The sequence below is a fragment of the Strix aluco genome, chromosome 16 (assembly GCF_031877795.1).
Source record: "Strix aluco isolate bStrAlu1 chromosome 16, bStrAlu1.hap1, whole genome shotgun sequence".
Classification (NCBI taxonomy): Eukaryota; Metazoa; Chordata; class Aves; order Strigiformes; family Strigidae; genus Strix; species Strix aluco.
The window spans coordinates 18,655,624-18,666,356 of record NC_133946.1 but is presented as its reverse complement, the minus strand read 5'-3'; positions in this window follow the sequence as shown (position 1 = coordinate 18,666,356).

Genomic DNA, 10,733 nt, shown 5'->3' with positions numbered 1-10,733 from the left:
CATTAATACCAGCCATTGCCTTCCTGTGCGTTCAGGAGGCCTCAGAGGGTGTGAGGAAAGTCAGGAGTTGAGTATTCCTGGGCCAGGTTCTCACTGTCAGCACAAACCTAAATGAAGCATAAATCAATGCATCTGTTTCAAAGGATATTGTATACTAATTCAAGTGGAGATTTGGCCCCTTTTTGGCAATGCAGCTATTGGATAGCATATGAAGTAACTGGGGAGTTAAGGAGTCTGTTTTTAGTAACTTTAATAAGTAATCCCTCTGGGCTCTTTGCAACTAAACATCAGTTCTTCTATTCTCTTTATATATGCCAGTTTGAATTTCATGGCTGTTTCTTGGTTCCACATGATATTCCCCCATTTGTTGCCAAGGGTGGAAGGTGAGTTGCAAATGGAACTGGGGATGTTACGAAGAGGAGAGGATGGGCTCCTGCTTAAGGTAATCATTGATACCCTGGGAAAATGTATTCTTCCCCTGCCACTGTGATAGTCCTCAGATAACATGCTGCAAGATAAGAAGTCACATATTTGACATGGGTTCATTAATTGCTTCCTACTCCTTAAGTATCTGATCAGATGTGCTAAGAATTTGCAAGCTAAAATTAGCATCAATGAGAACTATTTAATTTAGAATGCCCAACACAAATTGAATAAACAATTTGCATCTAAATTGCTCTGTCTCAATTTCCATCTGGAAAATGTGAATAAAAATAACTAATCTAACAAGAATGTTATGGGGAAAAATGTGTGAAGTACTGCCATGCTACAGTGGTGACTGTCATAGGAAAACCCATAGGGAAATTAATAATTGTCTTTTTATAAGGATTCGATTAATATTCAGTAAATAAGTAAGATCTGCTAACCAAACAGTTAGCAATGATAATTAATTTGTGCTAGCTAAAATTAAACACTCCTGCACTGAAAGTGCAAGGACACCTGAAAAAAAAACCAGCTGACATGAGATTGTATTGCACTACATTCAGCTTAAACTCAGGAACTTCCCAACTGTCTGGCTTTGTAACCTTAGTGAGGATGCTAGCGTTATGCATATGAAAAACAGCAAAACCACTGCTGAATACAATTCCAAAACATTACTTTTTTAAAAAAAGTAAGGAATCAGCCTCTATGCAGTAGGTAAGAAGACTCCATGATTCATTCCCAAACTTACAGCGTATAAGCTCTGAGTGAATTTTCTGATAACTTACAAGTAAATCCATTAAGTAGATTAAGTTAAATTAATTAAAACTAGCATCCTACCAGAGATCTGTCATCTATGACACTTTTGAATTGGACTTGAATGACCTTCCTGACAAGTAACACAGATAGATCCAACTTTTCAGGTAGCAAAAAACTACCAAAATCCCCTCTTTGAAGACATTAAATGGAGGCTAGCAATTGTTATGATTATTTAGGATAGCAACAAGCTTGACTCAAGTTAGCATGTGTCAGCGTTTGTGGAGATCAAGCAAAGGAAAATGAAGAAGGTGTCTGAATGCCTTAGTCTGATCAGGGAAAAGCAATTCTAAAACTGTTAGCTGGCGTGAAGACTCGTGAGAGTAATGAACTGGCAGTTTAAATGATGATTAAGCTGAATAGTGTCTGCCAGGAGGACACTGAAAGCTCTGTCACCAGGGAAGAAAAACAAAACTACAGCCTATGAGGCCGACACCTTCTCATACCAACATCCTCATATTCTCTTTTCTATATCTCCAGAAGACTTGGGAGCAATGCAGGCTTCCTCAGAGCACGCTGAAGGAGGAAAAACCTAGGTTAAGCACTACGTCTGAACTAAATGTCCCAAGAGTAGCGTCTAAGTAGTGCCCTTGTCTCTCCCACTGCTTAATTCTGATGCGTGACTGAGTTTGTGCCTGTGACTCTCTGGACTGCGAGCACTTTCTCATCCTCAAAATGTTTGTCTAACTTTGCTCTTCTCAGGCTGTTGCTTCTTAAGGTGCCTTTAGACAAAAGCACGGTGAAAATTGCATTCTTTCTAGGAAGACTAAGGGGCTCCAGTTTGCTATATGTATTCCCTGCTTTCTCTTTGCTCTTTCCATAGTGCACCTTCCATCTGTAAATCTTTGCAAAGACCCCGCTCGCTCTGTCTCGTGCCCTTGTGGCTAAGTTGCTGTACTGGGCAAAGAGACAGACCGTGCCTCAGTCTCTAACACTGCAGGGAGACATCTGCCCATTCCCAAATCCCAGAGGCTGTAGAAAAAGTCCTTTGTTCACATGTTGGGGGTCCCAAATGACACTTTTCATTATTTGTGGTTTTGGAGAGGGTTTTTTGCATTATGGGAACTCATATACGGTTTCACATCAGCAACTGCAGGGGAGAAGTAGGGCTGTTCTTCCCATGCATCACTGACTTGTTGGCCACAGGTCTGCCCACAAATCATGGCAGGGTATGACACCTTCACTGATAGGTACCTGGCAGCAGCTACATTGAAGAGAGTGACAATATTCCTGTGTGTCTGTCAGTTTGACTCCCCACAAAGAAGCCCCTTTGGTACCAGTTTACGGACTGGAGATGAAAATATCATTTTTTTCATGCAGCAAAACAGAGCCTCGGTGCTTGACTCCTTTCTGCCATCAGAAATCAGTGGGAATACAGTGCTGTAACTCAGAATAAGTTACAAATGAAGTGAGATGGATGTTTTTGCAATGTTCTAATCCACAAGGTAAGTGGGAATATCCATTCCTGTAAATGGGAACAGTGGCTGCATCAGTTCACAGAGATGTGAGGTTTAATTCCTCAATTTGTATACAAACACTAAATCAATGGGCTTCCTGTGTATGCAAAACTTATTCAAGTGGCTTCTCTCTATTGGGTGTTAGATTAGACTCTGGCTGCAAGACAAATTGTGTATATGTTGACTGAAACCAAAACCAAGGCTACTGTGAAATGTACTTTGAAATCTAAGACACCACATAACTGAAGAATGAGTTTACATAAAAAAGGCAAAACAATGAAAAGAATTGTCATTAAGCACTGTATTGATAAAGGTAATCTCTCCCATTATTTGACTGGCATCTGTCAACTTATCTCAGAATCACAGAATCATCTAGGTTGGAAAAGACCTTGAAGATCATCTAGTCCAACCGTTAAATGTTATGCTTGCATTGCTATTCTACCTCTGTTCCTAAACCATGCTGAAATGTAAGACTTCCCTATTTATTCACGTTTCTAAAAGACGTTATGTGAGCAACTGAGGCTGAAGGAAAGGTGACAATTGTCAGACAACTGATTCATTACCTATCCTAATTTGACTCTATTTATGTCCTTTTAAGTAGTCCATCCTCACTGAACTTAAACTCCCATAAAGCAACACCACCACCTACAGCTCAAACATCAGACTCTCCACCATATGCTAATTGCATCTCTCTGTCCTGACTTAAAGCGGTGTCAGACCTAAGAGTAACAGATTAATTCTTTGGAAAATATACAGTATCACTTTAATTTTCATTATCCAAAACTAGAGGTTGGTTTTGAAAAAAAAAAAAAAAAAAAAAGAAACAAAAGGAATGAAATACTTCAATGCAGCTTGTTTAAAAAATTCTTCTCTCTGTCTGATTTCTGCAGTACAGGACTCCCCATGAAATGCCTTTATGCGTTGTAAGCAGAATGTTTTAGTTCCAGAGCAATCCAAGTTCCTCAGAAATTGGTGCTTCAGTATTTCTATGGAAAAAAATACCTTCGTCAGCAATGGGAACTCACGAGGTGCCTGTTACGGAGAGAGACTTCTTTTTCCCATACTACTGGGAATGGATACCACAGCATACAAATCGTTTTACTGCAATCATTTCCCAGTGATTATTTCTTACTTGGGTTCTTTATCCCATGTTGCCAACCACACTGTGGCTTTGGCAGGCTGAAAAGGATACTTTGCCCTCGGTTCCACAAAGGTGGGTACCAGGCTGCGTTGCACAGTTGAGGGAACCATGGTCTCCACGGTGACAGTGATAAAGCTAAAAATTTTGTTACTTGCAGATAATAGGAGTTGAAGGGAAGTGAGAGAGCCAACAGATGCTATTCTGTCCCATGGCCTTTACCCATTTCTCCCCAAATTAGTAAAGCTGATTTGTTAGCGGCTTTTGACTCCTTGTCGGCCCTAGAAGGCTCTGTTAGTGCTTTTTTGTACAAGTGTAGTCTGGCAGTTAGAGGGAACCACAAAAGCTTCAATATAGAAGAGGCCAGTGATTACCTGAATTTATTGCCTGGCTGTGCCTGTTTATGCACCATGTTTTCTATTGTCACCAGATGTACAGTTATGCAGAATAATGCATACAAATTATTCTTAAGATGCAATCCTAAGCCACTCGTGTAGCTGTTTATAGCTTTCAGCACCAAGATATTGGTTTATAGCTTTGGCATAGGTCCAGTCAAGAAAGCTCTGTTCAAGTGTTTTGTAGTGTGTTTTCACATGATTAACCAGTTCATGACCAAAGGAGACTTAAATGTGCTGTTTAAGTATTTCAGGGAACTGCAGGTAATAGCCATTAAAATTTTAAAAAGTGTAGAAACAATTGTGTGTCAGTTTACTGGCAGCTTTGCTTAAATGGAAAGCTAAAAGTTCACTGGACGACGGAGTTTCTTCTAGTGAAAAGACACAGGAAGCTTAATAAGATTTCACTTCAGATATGATCCATGAGGTCAGCGGTACTAATTTACACTAGCTGAAGATCTGAGCTTGTTTGTTTATACCTCCAGACCCCTACAGTACTCAAGTCATGCTATATATTACACTAATACTTAAAGGAGTTAGAACTAATAATAGAAAATGACTGCTACCAATGCTGAAAAATGATTGACAGTGAGTTATGATTAGATGCAGCCATAAGGATCTGTTGTGCAAACACCTAAGCAATCAACAGAGAAGACCCAGAAGAATTTTGAAGATGCCATTCACAGGGGCTCCGTTCTCTGAGGAGCCACGGATGTAAGCAAAGAGAACTTTGTGGCCTGTTTTAGCATTAGTTATTACCCATATCTCCACTGTACCCAACCTACCCCTGCAGGCTAGAACGCACGTGTGTAATGGACCTGTTCACATGCTTACAGGCTTCCATTCTGTCAGACAAATGCATTTTTGGGGTGGATCTCAATAGTATTAGCTGCAAAACCTGTCTGCAATCTGCGATCAGGACCTGCTACCACAGCTGTCTTTAGCGGAAGGACTTTTAACTTTGCCACGTTGACCACTAGAGGGTAGTAACATACATTTGCACTAGGTGCCTTATGGATAAAAGAATGGAGTAAGATGTGGAAGATAAAAGGAGATCTGGTGTACAGAGAGGAGGTGCCAGGCCTCACCAATGTGTGTTGTGCCCTCCATACATGTGTCACTGTATAGAAAATCACTCACTGCTGTGGATCTGTGAGATCAAGGATTATTGGCCAGCTAGGAGAACCATCTGTGAAACCCCATGTTTGAAGTTAGTCATGTGCATGGTTGTTTTCAAGACCTTTCCTTAGGCAATACAGAACACAAACATAACACGCTACATTATTTTCCACCGTTGTATAGGTAGCTGGAAATAGCTTAAATGCTTTGTACCGTTACTAATGCTGGCAGAGTTACCAGCATAATTTCTGCATGAGAGGGCAAGAAGTTTTTGACTGGTAATTATTCAAATCTTTACATGTGGGGTGGAAATTTTTTTAAGTGATCTTGGTACTCAAACATCTGACTTAGGTTCACACAGAACTGACTTGCTGTTTAAAAGCTAGCCAAAGGTCTGCCATAAATAAAGAGGTACATTTTGCATAAGGATCTCTCAAACAGTTTGTCCATAGACCTAAATCTTTTCCTGTCTTTATATATCTTATTCTCACCTGTCTTACTGTGTGTGTGTCCATGTTCCTGTTTATGCCACCTAGAGGTCTATCCAGAGCACCTGTGAGTAACAAGTATCTTCAACTGTTGTTACTGATAGCACAATTTTGGCTATAATGGGAACTGGATCTTGACCCTCATGGTTTTCAGCTCTTCATGATTCTCTTTGTTTTACAAGCAAAATTGTTTCTACTTGTCTCCTTTGAGATGGTCATCTTGATTTCCCATCATTGATAACCAGGTGGCCTTCATGACATACCAAGTGGCAAAGCTTTAGCAGAAAGTATTTTGGGGTTTTTTTGCTTTTGAGCATCCAAAGATTTCATGGTTTTTGGCAAGAATTAGGGAAAAAAAGCTGTTTTGTGGCTGCTGAATTGGGACTCCAAACTTGTTTTCAAGACTGTTTCAGTTGTAGACCTCTCAAACGATGCTGGGTAAACCATTTTATCTCTCTGTACCACAAGTCTGTCTTTGTGAACTGGGGAGAGTCATCACTGGGAGAGGGATTGTCACATACTTATGTATGACCACTACTTCTTAAGATACAGCTCGTACTCAGGTTTGGACCTCTACATCAAATTGTAACATAAAATCTAATAATCTGTAAATGCTGACATGAACAACATACATACAGTGGGAATTCCCCTTTTTAAAAATGTGTTCTTTTTTGTAAAAATGTCCACCAGTGTGGAAACTGTTAAGGCCATGTCTTGACTTTACCACCACTGATATTTGCTTTCTTGGTACATTTTTTAAAAGTCTATTTATACCTGCTCAGGACCTGGTCTTTGGACTTTTAAGACACATATGACACTATTCCCATCTAAGTTCATTACGGGTCTTTTGCTTACTTCTACCATTCCAGTTCTGGCCTGTTTCACTAGTATTTCTTTCCACATGAGTTGTGTGTTCTCCATTTTAGTATATTTGGTTATTCTTAATAGAAGTGGGATAACTGGAAAACCCAATGAAATAGCTCTTCTATGGCCTCTCTCATCCTGTGCTCTGCAAGTTCTGGGACTGCTAATGTCAGTCTCTGTGATATATCTGCTGGGGTGAAGTTGTTCTGACCTGCAATAACAAAGTACATCATTGTTGGCTTGCATGTTATAAAAATGATGCACAATACTCACATCTAAAAGTCAGAATAAACCTTTTACGCAGCTCTTTGTCAGTTCTACAAATGGTTGCAGTTAATCGATGCTATAAAACTTTCCTTCAGGCACTGGTATTCAGTGTTCACACTGGGAAATGCAGTTTGAGTCTGACATTTTAAATACTGGTGGTATTATCTAATGAAATAACTCGTGGTTTGAAAATTCCCATCAGTAAAAAAGCACGAAACTGCTGTTGAGCTAGGGTATTTAAAAACATCTTTTGAGGCACTGGGGAAAAAAAGATACATTGTACAGACACTATTATTTTGCTACTCTTTTCCTGAAGACACTTTTAACTCAACCAGAGGTCTACTGTCCCATTGGTGCATCCGTGTAATTTTCATCAACATTAATGGGAGCTATGTGTATGACCTGATGAGGGCATACACTGAATTCAAAATTCTTTTTTTCTTTATTAACAAGTGTCAGGCAAGTCTTGTCATGAGAGAGGCCCTTGAGATCTTTTTTCTACCTTGCCATAATGAACGCTGTAGATTTAGCAAACATTTCAGGATTTCTCCAGGATACATTTTTTTCGTTTCATATTTTACAGATTTGCGATTCTGAAATCAACCAGCTCTATCTCAGGGGCTGTGCAAAGAAAAGAGGTGAAGGAAAGGAAAGTCTCCCAGGTGATGACAAACTGTGGAAATTCCATAGGCTTTTATCTGATGTTTTAACAGTGAATCACTGGATAGACATTTTCTTACATTTAGGTGTGTAAAGACTAAAGATGGCATTTGGAATTTTGCTCTTATGAAGCCCTCAAAGAAACAACATTATATCTATCAAGGCCATTTTCTTAGCATTTCCTGAAATTCTGGACACTCAGAAAAGGATGACATAGAGGAAAGATGTAAAAAGATCATGGTGGAAAAGGGAGAGGGGAAAAAAAAGCCTACTGGGACTACTATAAGTACATGCTGTACTGTATCTGAGGCAAGCCCATGCCTAGAGGGCACAATCTATCCTTAAGTGTATGTGACCTACTAACTACAGTGAAGAAAAGAGCAGGTGATCTGATTTACTGCTTTTCTGAGAGAATAACTTTTGTCTTGGCAGGAGAAATGTAAAGAAGGCACTCATGCTAATGTGTGCACTGCTACTCCCATGGGAGTTCACGGACCATTCTTCAGAGCAGTTGTGTCCCTCTTTTCAGCAAAACTGTTGAAAAGGTCAGCACAAACTGACCATACTCAAAACTGGCAATCCTTCAGTCCTGCTGTTGGAGTGTTTGTGGTTCTCATTTCTAGACAGGTGGAAAAAAATTAAGTAATATGCAAAGAATGCATTTCTGATGCAACGTTTCAAGAATCTCAGACTTTTCAAGGGTCTTTTTCAAGGATCTCCAAGCATATCATAAAGAGCAGATGAGTTGGAAATATTTTCTGAAAAGGAATGAAACAAAGAAAAGGAAGCTAAGGGCAATAATGGGATTTTAGACATCTCAACTTTGGGCTGCCTCGTTTTAGCTAATTTTAATAGGACCAATATTTAGGAGGGCAGGGGCTCTGCACTTTTTGGCAACTGGGCCTCTGTCAGTGGAGTGGCAAATATCTGTGACACATAAACTCACTAGTTAGTTTGGCAATTCTTGCTCAGAGTAACTTGCCCAAGCTCATGCAGTAAATCAAAAGCAAAACCGTGTAACAGGACAGAGTCTTATTTTCCAAAGTTTGTTTATTTAACCAGTTCATAACACTTTCTTCCAGTTCCAGCTGAATCATTTAATCATTACAATGCTATAGTTTGTTTCAGCTTTTTATATCACCAGCAGGTGGGGATTTAAAAAGCACTTTGCTGTTCACCCTTCGGTCATCCTCATAACTTTCATCTGCGTATTGTTTTATTTTGCTAGAGGCTCTCCCAACAGGCTGGCATTTTCTCTGAAAAGCTGGATCACCTATGGAGCTAGGAACTGTGACCTTCTGGTGCTTGAATAGTTCTACAGAATCTTCAGAACTTCCTTTTTTTTAAAAAAAAAAAAGGAAAAGTTATTAAAACATAGATTTTAGAGAGTCTGAAATCCCCTCCTACAATTCTTTGCTCTTTGGGGAGGCAGGGAAAGTGTTTCAGCTTTCAGTACTCTGGTCTGCCCTGTTCAATACTTCATGGATTTTGGAGCTGGATTTTTCATTTTTTGATAAATACTAATTGTAGTTTTACGTTAGCAGCATTAGCATAGCTCAGTTGCCTAAATATTGTTCTAGTATCTAGTTATATTGTTCAAATATCTAATAAACATTGCATCTAGTATCTGGTGCTCCCACTCTGAATGTGTTTGTGCCTCTGCTACTAAGTAGGAAGGCTCTGAAGAAAATCAGTTACTGAGGAAGGTGTAGTATTTCAGTGTATGTTTGCTGTTAGTTTTGTTGGGCTTTTTTTTATTCAAATGGTGTAGTTAGAAAATACATTTTAGGTTAAATGATGTTGGTTTTCATTTGTAATATAAAACCAGTATTTTGACCAGTATAAGCATCCACTTGCACCAATTGATAGACCTCAGTATTGCAAATCTTCAGAACAGCCTCTCCCTTCTTGCCTGTGCAGCTGGTGATAGAAGAATCCTGTAACTGCTTTCCTTTTGATGGGCAATATCCTTTTGACCCCTCAAATTGTTCTTCAGTTCTTTACTTTCTTTCAACAGATGAAACTCTTCCTATTGCTTTATTCTTGATTCCGCTGTCAGGTGTGCTGGCTGTTGCTAACCTACACCTGCCTCGCAGCCTTCATCCCAACTACTGTCCTAAGTCAGGAACTACCTCATGGGATCTGTCTTCCTTAAAAGCTTATCTTTTGCACTTGCCACTGCTATGTGTGGCAATTTGATGAATAGATATAGATCTGCTCACTGGTGCATAGTGGCCTCGGGTTCTTGGCTCCTTTGTTCTATTTGCCTACTGCTTAGCTTGGCACTCTTTTTGAGTAATGCCTTTTGTTTTCCATGAGACTGCTGTGAATACAAAGAGAATACCCACTTTTTCACCTCATCAATCTCTTTGCTCATCTTTTAACAAATACCTGGGATAGTGTATATTTATGCAGCAGGGGACCCTTCATCATTTTGCTATTGCCATCAGTCGCTGGCTTGTCTTTACCTCTAACCCTCCCAACATTTTGTGGGAACCTAGGGCTGGATGTCCTCTTCTCAAATTCCCAGTGAGTGCTAAATCACTATAAATCTGTGCACTTTGCTTATTTCCCCCTATGTGTCAAATGCCAGGTATATCTTATCTTCCAAGAGATATGGCACACTTCCAGATGACAGTTCCTGTCTGAGGGTCATTCCTATAATTCTCCCTGCAGTAAGAATGGCAGGTTATTGTAACCAAGAAACCAAGTGCTTCTTGTAGTTAAAAGACAAATTATCCAACAGCATAACATACAGAATGTTAAGTTGTGTGATAAAACCCCATGAAGGAGCTCAGAGAGACAATAACAGGAGGGAGGTGCCCAAATAATACCCTGCTGGCCTACTCCAGGCCCCTCACAGGGGCCACAGCACAAGCCCAGTTGAGCACAGGGGCACAAGGGCAAGAAGGGACCCAAGTCAAGGGCTCTCCAATCAGCTCTTGGACTAAGGGGCTCACTGACCAGGGGTGGGACACGCTATGGGATGCAAGGGAAAAGCAGTTCTGGATCTCACAGGACTTAATTATGGGATGTTTAGGGGAGGAACCAAAGGTGGAGAAAGGGAGAGTTTTAGGTGATTTGGGGAGGGACATGAGTGGGAAAATAG